At 49.0% G+C, this 17,983-nt stretch overlaps 1 protein-coding gene across 1 annotated transcript in view; it reads right to left on the minus strand.

Annotated features, from left to right (window-relative positions):
* GRIN2B (glutamate ionotropic receptor NMDA type subunit 2B) overlaps positions 1–17,983 on the minus strand; it is a 107,526-nt gene that overhangs the window by 83,106 nt on the left and 6,437 nt on the right. The window lies entirely within an intron of this gene.

Raw genomic sequence — 17,983 nt, forward strand, 5'->3', positions numbered from 1 at the left:
AGGAGAGCAATCCCATCGGAATGATGTGAGCTACTGGTCAACGCTAGAGACTTATGCCAAACGGAAAAGTCTTTTGGAATCTGCAGGAACCAGTGCTCTGAAGGGAAGGTGAAGGGCTGGAATCAGCCAACTAATAATAATAATAATAATAATGACAATAATAATAATAAATAATGGCATTTGTAAAGCGCTTTCAATGTACCAAGCATTGTATTAAGTGCTGGAGTAAATACAAAATATAATCAGATCCCATGTGGGGCTCACAGTCTAAGTAGAAGGGAGGACAGATATTGAAGCTGGGGTGAAAATCCAGTTCCCAACTCCCATGCTTTTTCCACTAGGCCACCCTACTTCACCATTTCACACACCCGGACTTCACAAGCCCCATATAGTCCTGTCGTCCCCTGGGAGCATCAATTATCCATTTCCATTCAATGAGTCCAACAAGTAAACTGCCATGGCTCAAGATGGGCTCAGCCCAGGGAATCAGGCAGCTTGGGATGACCACCCTAAGGCCCTATATTGACCCCAGGACTTAGTACAATGCTTGGCACCTAATAAGTACTTTATAATAATTCTCTTATTGTTCTTATTATTATGATCTGTCCGTGTTCTGCACCAGTGTTACCACAGCCCAAGAGTTTGGGTCAGCAGGTAGTCTTCCACACTTGTACACTGCTGAGCACTTAGTACAGTGCTCTGCACACATTAAGTGCTCGACAAATTCCATTGACTGATTTATTATTCTCACATCTTGGACCTCAGCTAACTGCAGATATCAAGTAACCGGGGTGGTGGTCCCCGCTACGAATTCCTTGGGTTTCCAAAACATCTGACTCCTGGAAGCAGGGCTGAGGGGTCCCTCGCTCAGTCCATTGTGCTTGCTCAATTCCATTATCTTCGTTCCCATCCTTCCCTGGAAAGCTTCGACCCTTCTACCGAAGTTCTGTTTTCTCAGCCCCTGTTCCTTGCAGCCAACTTTCATTCCCGCCACGTCACCCAAATGGCCCTGACAGAAGTCACAGACAATCTGCTCTCAAACACTTCTAGCCGCTGTGCTCCTCGATTCTAATTCTTCTTGACTGCACTGGCTCTTGTTGTGGAGTCTTCCTCCGAACTCCCTCCTCCCCTCCTTTCTGCCAACTCAGAAGCAGGATGATCTGGGAGTCAGGAGGACCTGGGTTCTAATCCCAGCTCTGCCACTTGTCTGCTCTGTGACTTTGGGTGAGTCACTTCACTTCAATTCCCCCATCTGGAAAATGGGGGTTATGACTCCGAGCCCCATGTGGGACAGGCTCTGTGTCCAACCTGATTAGCTTGTAATCAGGTAGCAAACACTGCTTGATGCATAGTAAGTGCTTAGCCAATAACATTAAAAAATGTTGTTCCAGGCCATAGAAGTGGAAAGGAAAGAGGAGAGATTCGACCTGGTGAATTGGAAACTCCTTGAGGGCAGGGACAGTGTCTTCTAACTCTACTGGACTCCCATCAGCGCTCAGCCCAGTGCTCTGCGTGCAGTAGACGGTGAGCTCCTCAAGGTCAGGGACTGCACCTTTTACCTTTATCGAACTCTCCCAAGGCCTGAGTCGAGCGGTCAATTAGTTCAGGGCTCTGCACACAGCAGTCACTCAGGACAAATGGTTGGTTGACTGACCGATCGACATGAACCGGTCAGAGAGAAATCTGACAACCAGGCAGTGAGCAGAAATGGACTACCTGTTGAAGACTCATTTATGGATACAGATGCTGGGAACCAGCCCCCCTCCCCACCAGAAAGGAGACCCCTCCACGGAGCGACCTTCTGCCGCTCCGAGTTTGTGATTCCACAGTGCTCAGTCTAGGGCTCCCACGCCTGCCCCGGGGGCACAAATGACTGTCAGGTGACCCCCTCCGCCTGTGTCCAGGGCCCGAATGCACCCACCCTGACGGCTATCAGTGGAGGGAGAGAATAATTCCACAAAGATCCAGACAGACTAATTACGGCAATAGCCGAATCTGACAAGCTAATCAGCATGGGGATTTCGACGCAAGAGTGCTAAGTGGTGCCAAAATTGTGGAAGGGAAGTCAACTGCACGCTGAGGGGTGTGGAGTCCTATGCCAGCGGTTGACTGTTCCCCGGGGCGTGGGCCAAATGGTAGCTTGCAGTTAGACCACCATCTTCTGCCTGCCGAGCCCAAGGGGATCGTCATAGTGACGCCCAAGGACTCCACCGTTGCCACTGCTCATCTGTTGGGTCAACCTGGAGCCACGGTACCAAGAGATGGAATGGATTGTGTGGTGTGTTAGAATATCTCCCCCCACCCCTCGGAGGACTTTGAATCCACCTTATCAATCCCACGTAAACCACAACCCAACCTTAAAGAGAGTCCTACTAAAATCGCATCTCCTCCAAGAGGCCTTCCCCGACTAAGCCCTCCCTTCTGCATCACTTTCTTTCATGTCAATCAACCAATCAGTGGTATTGATTGAGGCCTAACTATGTGCAGAGCACTGTGCTAAGCACTTGGGATAGTTCAATACAAGAGAAATTAGCAGACACATTCCCTGTCCACAATGAGCATAAAGTCTGGGTGTTTACTATGTGCCAGGCACTGTTCTAAGCGCTGGGGTAGAGACAAGCTTATCAGGTTGGACACAGTCCCTGTCCCACGTGGGGCTCACAGTCTTCATTCCCATTTGACAGATGAGGGAACTGAGGCCCAGAGAAGTGATTTGCCCAAGGTCATACAGCAGACGAGTGGTGGAGTCAGGATTAGAACCCAGGTCCTTCTGACTCCCAAGCCTGTGCTCTTTCCACTAGGCTACACTGCTTTTCCAAGTGCATCTCTTACACATTCCGGTCTGTTCCCTTTAAGCACTTGGATAGTCAAGTCTCCTCCACCACCCCAGGACTTTTGTACGTAACCATCTGCACTTTATTTTAATATCTGTGGCTCCCTCTGATCTCTAAGCCCTATATGGGCAGGGATCATCTCTACCTACTTGTCTGTGCTTTACCAAGCACTTAGTCCAGTGCTCTGCACACAGCAAATGCTCAATAAACAGCATTAATTGATTGACAGGAAGAGAAGCCCAGAGGTTTGGGTTTGGGTCCCAGCTCCACCACCGGCCAGGGGACCTTGAGCAAATCGCTTAACCTCTCCAGACCTCAGTTTCCTCCTCTGCAAAATGGGGAGAAGTTCAGATGAGAGCTGGGGCTTGGAGTGCAGCAGGCAGGTTGCAGGGCGGATGCAGCCCAGGCCTGAGAGTCAGAAAGGCCTGAGTTCTAATCCCGGCTCTGCCACTTGTCTATTGTACAACCCTGGGTAAGTCACTTCACTTCTCTGTGCCTCAGGTATTTCATCTGTAAAATGAAGACTGAGATTGGGAGCCCTGTGTGGGACAGGGATTGTATCCAACCCGATCCACCCCAGACCTTAGTATGGTGCCTGGAAATGCAGTAAGAGCATAACATATACCACAGTTATTATTATTATTATAATAATTATTATTATTATTATTAATTTTGTAATTCTGACTCTGCCACTTGTCTGTTGCGTAACCCTGGACAAGTCACTTCACTCCTCCATTGCTCAGTTCCCTCATCTTTAAAATGGGGCTGTGAGCCCCATGTGGGACGGGACTGTGTCCAACCCATTAGTCTGTAACTACCGCAGCGCTTAGTACAGTGTCTGGCACATAGTTAGCCTTGAAAAAATGCCATTTTTAAAAAAAAAAACCATGCATAAAAACAGCAAGGCTGGTTATCAGGTTCTTTGTTTGCTATTTGTCCGCTGAGTTAAAGTGGCTGGAGAAAAGCACGACTTTGCAGGCGGGAGCAATGAATCAGCCTCCTCTAGGCGGCCATTAAAGCCCTGGAAAACACCAGCCCCGCTCCGGCTAGAGAGAGCGGTGAAGTGAGTTGCTTCAACCCGGACCTTGAATGAAACCCGACACACAAATCCATCAGTGTTCTCTGAACCCTGGAAACCAGCTCCAGGACAGATCAATAGAGGACACATAAGCTGTTGATCCTCTTCTAGGTAAAAATCAACTTATTATCTCCTTCTAATTGACCCTGCCCTCATCAGCATTCCCACTCCTCCTTCGAAGGAATGGGAATGGGGATGGAGAGAGCAGGTAGACACCATCCATTCCCGGCTCCTTCTGATTTCAGCGCCGAGGGAGCCGTGGGCTCCTTTGCAAGGAAAGGATTTTCCAGCTCAGGCTTTGAGAGCCGAAATTCCTGGCTTGGTGTTGTCGGGGGCTGATTGCTGTATTAGCACAGCATCTTTGGGGTTCGAGGGGCCTCACCCCTATTTTCTGGCCCAAGGGAAGTGGTCTGGCCTGCCAAAAGATGTTTCTCTGGACGACGGGACGTGGTGGGAATTTGAAGGTGCTTCTGGACTCCCTCAAGGCTATGCTCTGAGCAGTTATGGAGAGGTGAGGGTTGATTGCTCTCATCGGGTCACTCAATTTGCAACGGTCTCTGCTACAGGGCTGCTGGAAAGGGTGATCTCATAAGAAGTGAAAATGAGGTGGGGCAGAATTCAGAGGTGGGCTAAATCTCCTTGCTTTGGCCCCACACCCCTTTGCCCTGAAGGAAAGGGCCAAAGTCCCAGAATCCTTCTCTGCAGACGAGCTCTCTGAGGCTTCCGACCCCTCCAGGACCTTGAGAATCCCATTCCCTCATGCCGAGTCTAAAATATAAAAAAAAACAAAAAACGACTGCCACACCCACTCTGAAGGGCCTGGGGAGGTTGGGTTGGGTTTGGATTTGTGGTCAAGATTTCCATTTTGTCAGAAGTCATTTGCCTGGACAGAAAACAGGATGAAAATCGAGTCCCACTATGTTTATGACCCTGGCAGGGGCAGCTCTCCAGGACAGAGCCCAGGGTCTAAATGGAGAGTTCTCCATTGGGCTTGGTCATGCGACGGCACCTTGATGGGCAAGAGGTAGTGGGGGGGTGGAGGAGAGGGATCGGGGGTCACCCTGGACAAGCGTTCCAGTTGTGACAGTTTGAGCAGGATTCCAAGTGACATCACTACACTGGGCTCCCTATGCCCACAGCGCAAAGGGGACGTGGGTGGGTCTGGCATACGTACCCGTAGCATCGGGGCGGCCTACTGTCCGCCACCGGCCCGGGGATCAGCTGGAGGCCACTTGTTGTGGCTTCTGATTTTCCAGCTGGGTGACCGGGTGCCCAAGCGTGCTCGCTAATTGGCTCAAGGATCGCCCGACTGACCACCGCTTCCTGGTAGTCCTGAGGGCCCTGTCTGCTCCCCGCCCCCAAGACTCCCCGCCCCCCCGACCCGGCCTCAGACCCCCTAAGCTTGGCAGCAGGGGCTGGGGGGAAGCTGGAAATGTACTTGTCAGTCTAGTGGTCCCATTAAAGTCAGGATTTGTTGGGGGCAATCTCAGTAAGAGAGACCCAACGGGTCATAGCTCCCCAAATGTGACGCTTTCTGGAATTTTGGATCTGAAAATCAAGCATTCAATAGTCCAATGGGGGAGAACTTATCACTCAACAATGCACACCTCTCCACCTCAGCATGCATTACCCAGTTCACGATTATAGAATCGGGGGTCATCATTATTATTATTAAATTATAGCAATAATGTAAAAGTAATATTTCTCTGGACCGTAAACTTATTATGGGTAGGGATGTATCTGCTAATTCTGTTGTATTGTACTCTCCCAAGCACTTAGTACAGTCCTCTACACTTGTTAGTGCTCAATACATAGCATTGATTGATACTAATATCTGTCTCCCCCTCTAGCTGTAGGTTCATCATGGGCAGGGAACACATCTTCCAACTCAGTTGTAATGCACTCTCCCAAGTGCTTAGTACAGTGTTCTGTACACAGTAAGCACTCAATAAATCCCCTCGATTGACAATGATGATGATTATTAGAGCTGGAAAAGGAGCACATCTCAACAGCTGATCGTACATTCCCACCACGGAAGAGAAGACTGACCTTTTGGGTTCGTGGGTGGGCGCACCCCAAATTTCTCACCCTGAATCTCGCCAGGACTTCCCTCTTTCTCCCCATATCATTCCCTCTCAAGCAGAAATCGACATCCTGAGCAAGGTAGCACTTTCCCGGAAACATCCCTTGTCACTGAACCAACCCTCCAAAGAATGAGAGAGGGAGACAGCCCTGGAATTTGGAGGACCTCAGAGACCTAGTGGCACCCCCTATTTGGGGACAACTCCCTACCTTCCCCTCATTCCCCCAGTTTAGGAGTAAGAAGGGGGCAGGTGGGGAAGAGCTGAAGAAGAGAAAGAGGTGGCCGTCAAAGGCATAAGCCTGATCATAACAGGGTATTTTTGAAGTGCTTAGTACAGTGCTCTGCACACAGTAAGCACTCAATAAATATGACTGAATGAATGAAGCAGCTTAGCTGTGTTTACCAACTCCATTGTGTTGTACTCTCCCGAGTGCTTAGTACAGTACTCTGCATACAGTAAGTGCTCAATCAATCAATGGTATTTATTGCGCACTTACTGTGTGCAGAGCACTGGACTGGGTCTAGAAGCTAGGGCTGCTAACTCCCCTGCCCACTTCATTTTCTTCTTCATCGTGGGGGACCCTTGTGTTCATTCATTCAATCATTTTTATTGAGCATTTACTGTGCTCAGAGCACTGTACTAAGCGCTTCGGAGAGTACAGTATAACAACAGGCAGACACATTCCCCTTCTGACCAGCTCTCTGACTCTTCCCTCTGGTTTTTACCTCCAAGGGCTTCTATTTCGAATGTCCGGAATACTTTTATCCTAGAGATTGGAGATGATTTTCCTCCCCTTATTGGGTGTTGTGGCGTACTCTCAACAGCCCTATGTCATCTCTCTCCTCGGAGATGCCTCCAGGGTCAAGGTTTTGAAAGCCCTGCTGGTCCCTGGGGGAGTGGGCCGTGGGCACAGAGTGCGCTTACTGCCATGTGAACACTCCTCTTGGAGGTGTTCATTGCCTTTCAGTGTAAATACCTTCCAGGTTGTTAATTCCATTTAAATCTCTTCCGGGTCACGGATGGAGAGACCACACAAATGGGCCTCATCCCTCCTCTGAGGACCCTGCCAGGTAGTTCCCCCACGCTCCCGACTCCAGGGTTGTAGGAAATTACTGGTCTTCTGCCTTTACATGGAATTTCATCGCAAAATGAGAGGGCAGGGATCGTGTTTACTAAATCTACTGGACTCTCCCAAGTGCTCAATTCAGTGCCCTGCCCACTCTAGACTGTAAGGATCACGTCTACTAAATCTGTTTTACTCTCCCAACAACTAAGTCTAGTTCTCTGCATGCTTTAGACTGTAAACTACTGGAGGGCAAGTGTTGACCCTACTGACTATTGTCCTCTCCAAAGTCTTGGGTCTTGTGCTCTGAACACTATAGACTGTAAACTCCCTGAGGGAAGGGATCCTGTCTAACTATTGTAATCTCCCAATGGCTCAATACAGTATTCTGCAGTCAATAGACTGGAAGCTCCTGGAGGAGCAGGCATCATGCCTACCAACTCAACTGTGCTCTCTCAAGGGCCTAGAACAGTATTCTGGAAAACCATTTACCCTCTCTGGGCCTCAGTTCCCTCATCTCTCAAATGTAGAGAAGATATCCACTCTCCTTAGATTCCCAGACCATGGGTTGGGACAGGGACTGTGTCTGACCTGCAGACAGTCATCTCCCTGTGGGCAGGGATCACGTCTAACAACCCTGTTATAATAGAATTTCCCATTACAGTGCTTTGCATACAGTAATAATGATAATAAGAATGATGGTATTTATTAAGTGCTTACTATGTGCCAAGCACTGTTCTAAGCGCTGGGGGAGATAGAAGGTGATCAGGTTGTACCATGTGGGGCTTAAAGTCTTAGTCCCCATTTTACAGATGAGGCAACTGAGGCACAGAGAAGTGAAGTGACTTGCCCAAAGTCACACAGCTGACAAGTGGCGGAGCTGGGATTAGAACCCATGACCTCTGACTCCCAAGCCTGTGCTCTTTCCACTGAGCCACTCTGCTTCTCTCACGCTGCACGGTAAGTGCTCAATACTACCTCTGTTGGATTGACTGCCTTGGATTGAAAGTCTGCTCCTGATGCGTCCCACAGCTATTAATAATGATAATAGCTGTCCATCACCTCGCCCCCTCCTACCTCACCTCCCTTCTCTCCTTCTCCAGCCCAGCCCGCACCCTCCGCTCCTCCACCACTAATCTCCTCACTGTACCTCGCTCTCGCCTGTCCCGCCATCGACTCCCGGCCCACGTCATCCCCCGGGCCTGGAATGCCCTCCCTCTGCCCATCCGCCAAGCTAGCTCTCTTCCTCCCTTCAAGGCCCTGCTGAGAGCTCACCTCCTCCAGGAGGCCTTCCCAGACTGAGCCCCTTCTTTCCTCTCCCCCTCGTCCCCCTCTCCATCCCCCCGTCTTACCTCCTTCCCTTCCCCACAGCACCTGTATATATGTATATATGGTTGTACATATTTATTACTCTGTTTATTTATTTATTTATTTATTTTACTTGTACATTTCTATCTTACTTATTTTATTTTGTTGGTATGTTTGGTTCTGTTCTCTGTCTCCCCCTTTTAGACTGTGAGCCCACTGTTGGGTAGGGACTGTCTCTATGTGATGCCAATTTGTACTTCCCAAGCGCTTAGTACAGTGCTCTGCACATAGTAAGCGCTCAATAAATACGATTGATTGATTGATTGATTGATTGATAATTGTGGTATTTGTTAAGCCCTTACTAAGTGCCGGGCACTGTACTAAGCGCTGGGGTGGATGCAGACAAATCAATTGGTCACAGTCCCTGTCCCACATGGAGCTCATGGGCTCAATCCCTATTTTACAGATGAGGTAACTGAGGCACAAGTTATTAGTAGCACCGTCCTGAATTAACTAAGACACGTCTCCTCAGGTGGGAGAGGCTTCGCCATCCAAACGCGGGGGCCAGATCTCTCTGGGGTGCAATGTTTAACACTTAGCCCCTTCCTTCCCGACAGGCCAGAGTAAATGAAAGACCACTCAGAGATGAGCAGTAAAGATGTTCTCCTAGAACAGAAATGAGTAAAATCGTCAGATGGGCTTGGCTGGCGGCTTGGAGACCGAGGGACTGGTGCTAAATACTTGAGAAAGGACACCTCGGGCGTGCCAACTCAAAGGACTGTGGGGGAAGGGGAGGAGAGGGTGTCCTTCCTATAGCGACAGGAAGACAGAAGAGTCATAATTGGAGGAAGTGATAACGTTTTCATCACCAAGATGGAATTTCCAGCCAGTAGCTGCCCCTCCGGGGGTTCATTCATTCATTCATTTGTATTTATTGAGCGCTTACTGTGCGCAGAGCACTGTATTAAGCGGTTGGGAGAGTACGGTATAATGATAAACAGACCCATTCCCTGCCCACTATGAGAGCTTCTGCTCAGTTCCCTCTTCTGCACTTTGGCAATCAGCCCCCTTTGGGGTCTGGCCCCTCTAAAGGTCCCCCAAGAAGCAACGTTACAAACTGAGCCCCAAGCCCAAGCCCTGGAAATCCAAAGTAAGAACAAGAAACAGTGCAGCCTAGTGAAAAGATCACAGGCCTGGGAGTCTAATCCCGACTCTGCCCCTGGCCCGCTGTGGGACCTTGGACAAATCATTTAACCTCTCTGGGCCTAGGTTTCTTCATCTGTAAAATGGGAATCTGTTTTTCTCCCTCCATAATAATGATAGCAATAACAATTACAATAGTAATAATAATAATAGTGGCCTTTGTTAAGCATTTACTGTGTGCCAAGCACTGTGGTAGAAACAAGATCATCAAGTTAGACCATGGTTCCTGTCCCACATGGGGCTCTCAGTCTTAAGTAGAAGGGAGAGCAGGTATTGAATCCCCATTTCCCAGATGAGGAAACAGGCACAGGGAAGCGAAGTAACTTGCCTGCAGGCAGTTGCTGGCGCGGAATTAGAACCCAGGTCCGCTGACTCCCAGGCCTGGGGAACCTTCCACCAGGCCCTTAAACTGAGAGCCCCTTGGGGGATGGGGACTGTGTCCAATCTACTTCTTTTATATCTACACTAGCATTTGTCACATAATAAGCGTTTAAAACACACCACAAAAAAAAGCAAGCACTCAGTAAATACCATTGATTGACTGATTCCTTCTCTTTGGACCGATAGAGAAACAGAGGCCCAGAGAAAATGAAATGGCTCGCTCAAGATGGTGCAAAAAAATAAAATAAAAAGGAGAAAATGAATAGATTATCAGTGGTCTAGTGTCTATTGAGTGCTTCCTCTATGCAAGAGAAGCAGCCTGGCCCTGATGGAAAGAGCACAGGATTGGGAGATGGGAGAACTGGTCCTCCACTTGCCTGCTAGGTGACCTTAGGCAAGTCACTTCACTTCTCTGGGCCTCAGTTGCTTCATCTCTGAAGTGGGGATTCAATGTCTGTTCTCCCTCCTCCTTAGACGGTGAGCCCCATGTGGAACAGGGACTCTATCCAACCTGATTATCCCTATCTACCCCACTGCTAGAAGAAGACCCCAGCGCTTAGTTTAGTGCCAGGCACATAGTAAGCACTTAAAAACCACAATTATCAGAGTACTACACTGAGCACTTGGGGGAGAAAAATAGAATTGGTAGACACTATCTCCGCCCTCTAGGAGCTTACAGTTTAGAGAGGGAGATGGATGTTACGCAGGGCAGGGGGTGGTGGATAAAGGCAAAGAGTATTTGAACCTAGGTTTCCTGACTCCCATTCCATTTGACGATATGACTTCCTCCCCTCCCCACTGTCTCCCCGTTGTCCTGTGGACCCCTCCCTACAAATCCTGAAGTAGCTAGGCCTAGTGGCAAGAGCCCGGGCTTGGGAGTCAGAGGTCGTGTGTTCTAATCCCACCTCTGCCACTTGTCTGCTGTGTGACCTTGGGCAAGTCACTTCACTTCTCTGGGCCTCAGTTACCTTACCTGTAAAATGGGGGTTAAGACTGTGAGCCCCATGCAGGACAGGGACTATGTTCAACTTGGTTACCTTGTATCTATCCCAGTACTTAGAACAGTGCTTGGCACATAGTAAGTGTTTAACAAATACCATAATTATTGAATCACCTACCACCCAGGGTCACGTCAGATCCCAGAGTTCTCTATCAAATAAGAGAAGCAGCAAGTCATTTAACTTCTCTGTGCCTCAGTTACCTCATCTGGAAAATGGGGATTAAGACTGTGAGCCCCACGTGGGACAACCTGATCACCTTGTATCCCCCCAGTGCTTATAACAGTGCTTTGCACATAGTAAGCGCTTAATAAATGCCATTATTATTATTATTATTAAATAAGCCATCGCCAGCAGCAGATGAGACCATCTCATTCCCTGTTTCTTGCTCCATTCTTCCCTCCCTCTCCTGTCACTCTCTCCTTGTCCTCTTTCCCTTCTTTCTTCTCTTTTTTGGCATGCAGACTTAGTCACCCACCTCCTCCTCTTACTCACCTTCCCTTCCTCTGACCCAGACAGCCTTCCTAGTCATACACAAACCAGAACACAGCACATGTGCCCTATATTGGCTACCGGGTCAGGCTTCTGGTCCACCTGGCCCCGGAGTGAGTCTCCAGCATTGGCCCCAAAGGATTCTAGGAGGAACAAAATAATGGTTGTCCCCTTGTGACCATAACTGTATAATCAACTGTACTTGTGTCTGTTTCCCTCATCCAAAGGGAAGCTCCCTTTTGGCAAGCATGTGGATTTTCCCAAGTACTTAGTACAGTGTACAGCCCCACACTGGAGGCTCAGTAGATACCGTTTCCTCCCCGACCATCATCCCTCCTTATGTTTAAAGTGGCTTATTACAGTCTTAATATCTCTTCCTTTCTTCTAGTAACCTATCAAGGATCTATCAGCTGTGAACCTTAACTTTTTTTCGAACATTCAAATACTCCTAACTTCACCTTCTGCGTGTGAGCTTTAGTACTTTCACACTGTACTCTCCCAGGATTAGTCAATGCCCTGCACACAATAGGTGCTCAACAAATGTTATCGATCAATGGGCAGAAAGGTGGTTTATAAATACCATTGTCCCTAATACTAACCCTTCCTAAACTAAACTACTAAATACGATGAATTGATTGATTCCAGGACTATCAATACTTCAAGCTGGAAAGTTAGCAGCAGATAAAACCAACATAGTAGTTGTTAAGCTCTTATTATGTGCCAGGCATTGTCCTAAGCACTGGGCTAGATACAAACTAATCAGGTTGGACACCAGTCCCTGTCCCACATGGGGCTCAAAATCGAAGTAGGAGGGAGATGAGAGAATATAGCAGATTCTTCTCAAAGGTCTCTAGGTGCATTCACCTTTCATATCATACTGTGGATGTTTTGGATTGCTAAATTTTGATTTCTCATCATTGTTGATTGGCCTTTATCTTATTTCTCCCGATCTCACCGCTCCCCCACTTCAGTGAGATCTCCCTCGTGGGCTGGGGACTGTATCTTAATTGATTTTCCTGTAATTACCCTAGCGCTTAGTTCAGCACTTGGTGTCCTATAAGCACTTAATGAATGTGCATGATCTAAATGATAATGAGAGATCAAGAAAGCTCAGCACCCACTATCAGGAAGCTGAAAGAGATTGGCCCATAGTGATTATTAGTATTAGTATTATATTTATTAAGTGCTTACTATGCTTACTCTTCTAAACCCTGAGGTTTAGAAGCTCTTACTATGTGCCAGGCATTGTCCTAAGCACTGGGCTAGACACAAACTAATCAGGTTGGACACAGTTCCTGTCCCACATGGGGCTCACAGTCTAAGTAAGAGGGAGAACAGTTATTTAACAGGTATTTGGCAGGTAAGTATAACACAAGCATAAGGGGTAGATAAAACTCAATCAAGTTGGACACAGTCCCTGTCTCACATGGGGCTAATACTTTTAATCCCCATTTTATAGATGAGGTAACTGAGGCCCAGAACAGTGAAGTAACTTGCCCAAGGTCACGCAACAGATAGTGGCAGAGCCGGGAGTAGAACCCAAGTCCTTTTATTCCCAGGCCTATGCTCTTTCCAACAGGCATGCTGCTTCTCTATGGCTGTGATGGTATTTATTGAGTGCAGTGCACTCTTCTAAGCACTTAGGACAGTACAACTGAAGAGAGTGGACTAGTGGAAGGAGTAAGGTCCGGGAAGTGAGAGGACTTGGGTTCTATTCCCGGCTCCGCCACTTGTCAGCTGTGTGACCACAGGCAAATGACTTCACTTCTCTGGGCCTCAGTTACCTTGTATGTAAAATGGAGATTAAGACTGTGAAGCCCCATGTGGGATTTGGACTGTGCCCAATCTGATTAACTTTGTATCTACCCCAGCGCTTAGTAGAGTCCCTGGCATATAGTAAGGACCTAACAAATACCATTAAAAAAATACCAAAAAAAGAGGATGCATTCCCTGCCTCCAGGAGTTTATAGTGCAAGAACACTTTTGTGCCCACTCACTCAGCCCCTAGAATAGTGCTTTGCACAAAGTAGGTGCTCAATAAATGCTATCAGTTCTTTGATTGACAGGAGATCCCCCTGTCATTTCCCCCATCTGCACACCCTCTCTCCCCCACCCCAAGAGCTAAGTATCATGTACCAACAAGAAGATTTCACTGCACAGTCCTACCCACAGAAGAATTATGAAGAAAGAGACCAGTCCTCTGTTTATCTTTCTCCTTGCAGAAAAATGGTCTTTTAAAAAAAATTAAAAAATGTTTTCTAATTAATCAGGTTGGACACAGTCCCTGTCCCACATGAGGCTTATATTCTAAGTAGGAGGGAGAACAGGTATTGAATCCCCATTTTACAGTGGAAATGGAGGTGCAAAGAAGTTAAGTGACTTGCCCAAGGTCACCCAGCAGGCAAGTGGCAGAGCCGAGATTAGAACCCAGGTCCTCTGATCCCCAGACCTGAACTCTTTCCACTAGGCCGTGCCGTGAAGGAATATGAGTGTGGATGTGGAGGAGTGAATGGAAGCAAGAGAGAGAGAGAATGTATCAGAATTAGGATCGACAGTATCGATTGAACAACTTTGTCTGAGATTCTCTATCTGGGGCATTCACACCCAAGGTCCGATCTCACCACCCAGTGGGGATGTCTGTGGGCAGGAGATAGCTCTGTGTTGACTGATTGACTGCTAGGGGAAACCTATCATAGGAGCCCAGTGTGGGTGTGTCAGTTTATATTGTTATTTTGTACCCTCACAAGCACTTAGTACAGTGCTCTGCAAACAGTAAGTACTCAGTAAATAGGATGGAATCAGTGAATGAATGAATAAATAAATAAATACAACTGACTGACTTGATTATCTTGTACTTACCCCACTGCTTAGTAGCATTTGGCACCTAGGAAGTGCTTACCAAATTCCACCATGACATTATTAGTAATGATAACGTTAATTAGCAGCATTTTCTTTATCCTCATTTTGTTGTTATTAGTAATAATAACAATAAAATAATGATACAGAAGATGGTTATGGTGGGCTGTAAGAGGGGAAAAATTCAGGATTCCATTAGGCTCAAGAAGGTTTTAAATGGACTGAGGATGGTAGGTCTTTGAAGGGTGTGTGAGAGAGGAAACGGGGTGAATATTGGCTGATCAAGTCCCAGCTGTGAGAGTGGGCGTCCAGGTAGTTAACCGGCATATGGCTCTACCAAGCCTCCTGCTGCCAGGCCCAAACCCAATGTTCCACTTAGACTAACCCCTAAGGGGCTCTCTCCCACTTGTCCAAGCCTGATGGAGAGCTCCCTGGCCCAGCTCTTTATTTCAAACCCACTAAACGAAAAAACTTAACAAAAAAAGGGATCTCGTTCCCTGAGAGAGTTGGGTCCCACGGAAACCCCGGGCTTTTCTGCATAGCAATTTAGGAGCGGCTTCGAGGAATATCCACGTCTTGGTAAAGACAGAGAGCCTGGGGTGAGTAATTTCTCGTTGCCATAGAATGAGCCGAAACAGCAGGGCCCAGCTTTATTCCGTGGGCAGGTGGGTGCACGGATCAGGGGCTTCATGCTGGGAGCAGGTGGGCGGTGGGGTGGGGGGCGGGCGGAGGAAAGAGTGGGGGCCGGCCATCAGTGGCTCTCATGAATAGCGCAGGGCGTGTGATCAACCCGGAAGTGGTAGGCCCAGGTGACGTCACCTCATTACGCGGGTTACGTGGTGGGACCTGGGCCTAGTGGAAAGAACTCGGGCCTGGGAGCCAGAGGACCTGGGTTCTAATCCCTGCTCCGCCGCTTGCCTGCTGTAGGACCTCAGGCAAGAGGCTTCATTTCACTGTGCCTCAGTTTCCTCATCTGCAAAATAGGGATTCGATCCCTGTTCCCCCTCCTTCTTAGACTCTGAGCCCCATGGTAATCTTGTATCTACCCCAGCACTTACTACAGTGCTTGGCACGTAGTAAGCACTTAACCAATACCACAGTTATTATTACTTAATGACAGCACATGGAACCTTCAGTGGTGATCCATAGAACCTAGGGTGAGTTTCCACGGTTGGGAGGGGTGTCCCGCCCCACTTACGAGCCGTAATGGAGAGAAGCTGGGTAATAATGATAGCTAACGATAATAATTATTATGGTATTTGTAAAGTGCTTACTATGTGCCAGGCGCTATCGATCAGAGGGGTGTCCCGCACTGTTCCCAAGCCGGACAGGGTGGACCAGCTGGAAGGGAGACTGAGATCGTGGAAAAAACCTGGACAAATAGCCATCCCAGTAGGAAGGGAAAAGTGGCCCCTCCTGGCCCAGGCAGGGAGAGATCTCTGGTTAATAATAATAATAATAATTATGTTACTTGTTAAGCACTTACTATGTGCCAAGCACTCTTCTAAGCGGGTAAATACAACACAATCTAAGGGGTAGATAAAAACTGTCAAGTTGGACACAATCCCTGTCTCACGTGGGGCTAACACTTTTAATCCCCATTTTACAGATGAGTTGACTGAGGACCAGAGAAGTGAAGTGACTTGCCCATAGTCACACAGCAAACAAGAGAGGGAGCTGGGATTAGAACTCTAGTCCTTCTGATTCCCAGGCCTGGGCTCTATTCACTAAGCCACGCTGCTTCTTTTGGTTAGAGTCGAAGTTGTGCTCACTGCTCCATTGAGGTCCAGGGGGTCCCCAGTGCCGATGGCTCCCAGAAGTAACAAGATTTATTGTCCCAAATATCATGTCTCCTCCATCTCGGGGCATGGGTTTGAGGGGCGAATCAGAAGCAGCACAGCAGAGAGGAAAGAGCACGGGGCCCGGGAATCGGGAGGACCGTGTTCTAATCCTGGCCCCGCCACGTGCTTGCTGTGTGACCACAGGCAAGACATTTGACTTCTCTGCGTCTCTGTTTCCTCATCTGTAAAATGGGGTTCAATAACTGATCTCCGTCCTCAGACTGAGCACCCCATGTGGGACAGGGACTGCGCCCCAACTGCTTTAGCGCACAGTAAGTGCTTAAATATTATCGTCATTATTATTGTCATTATTAAGTGGGTGGCAAGTCTCTGTTTCTGGCTGTTGTTCCCTAGTGGCCAAGCCATAAGAGGGCATGGGGGTGAAGGCTGAGTGCCTGGTGGGCAAGGCTCTGTTTCCAATCAATCAATTGTATTTATCAAGCCAGGCCATGACAGGGCATGGGGGCAAGGGCTAAGTGATGGGGAAGGGCAAGGCTTTGTTTCCAGCTATTGCCCCCCCACACCCAGTGGCCTGGCCAGGGCAGGATATGGGGGTAAGGGCTGAGTGGCGGGGTAGGTGGGGCTCTGTTTCCAGCCACTTCCCCCCTATTGACCAGGACATGGCGGGGCATGGGGGTGAGGATTGAGTTGGAGGGGCAGGGGTAGGCCCCACAGTGGCCAGGCATTGCCTGAACAGCCAAGCGGGGCTACAGGAACTGAGACATCTATGGAGACTTGCTTCCTCCCCCTCGCCGCCCACCCCCGGACCGCCTGCAGAGACATGTGCGGTGGCGGGGGTGGGGGAATCAGAGCTATAGGGAGAGCGGGCGAAGGAATGAAGTGGAACGGTAAATAATAATAATAGCATTTAAGCACTTACCATGTGCCCAGCACTGTGCCGAGCACTGGGGGCGATACGAGACCCGCTTTACAGATGAGGAAACTGAGTCCCAAAGAAGTGGAGCGACTTGCCCAAGGTCACGCAGCCAGCGAGTGGCTGAGCCGGGGCTAGTACCCAGGGTTCTTGACTCCCAGTCCCTTGCTGTTGCCACTGGGCCACAACGATATGCAAGACGGAAGAGAGGAAGTGGGAGGAAATTGGCAGGGGGTGGGTGAAGTCCATGCCCACACATAGTTTCCTCCCACTGCCTCGCCTCTGCCCTCCCTTCCACCCCACCCTCTCAAGCTGCAACCGTCTCGTCTTCCATCAAGGCCCAGACCCTATAGGACATCAAACCAAGCTCCCTGCAATGGCTTTTGAGAGGAGAAAGCCACCACCAGCTCCTGCTCTGTCCACCCTTTCCAGAGCCTGGCCAAAGGCAGTGCTGATCTCACTGTCGCCGTGAGGCTGGGTCAGGGGTCCTGGTTGAGTGGGGGGGGGACTGGGGTGAGAGAAAGGAGGGAGAGGAAGGTGAGAACCAGAAAGGTAAGGAGGTCTTGGGAGGCAAAAGGAGCAGAGAGCGACAGATCTGTATGGGAAGGGGACGAGTGGGGGCCTGGGAGAACAGCAGGGAGTGGAGAAAAAAAGGAGAAGACAAAGGGAGAGGAATCTTGGAGTGGGTGGCAGAGCGCAAAGTGGAGATGGAGCAGAGCGGCCCAGATGAAGGGGGGAGAGGCGGCCAGAAACCTCAACCAGGCCAAAGCAGGGGTCACAGGAAAGAAGAAGGACCAACCTGAAAAAGCTGCCGGAACAGGAGAGGAGGGGGAGGGGGCTGGTGAGCAGGTCGGGCTGGAGGAACAGAAGGAGAGATGGAGAAGAAAGGGAAAACAGGAGAGGCGGAGGAGGTGGAGGAAGCCGGGTAGGAAACGCAGACATTTTCCTTTATGATGAGCAGCTTGTGTCCT

The sequence above is a fragment of the Tachyglossus aculeatus genome, chromosome 27 (genome assembly GCF_015852505.1).
Source record: "Tachyglossus aculeatus isolate mTacAcu1 chromosome 27, mTacAcu1.pri, whole genome shotgun sequence".
NCBI classification, from domain to species: Eukaryota; Metazoa; Chordata; class Mammalia; order Monotremata; family Tachyglossidae; genus Tachyglossus; species Tachyglossus aculeatus.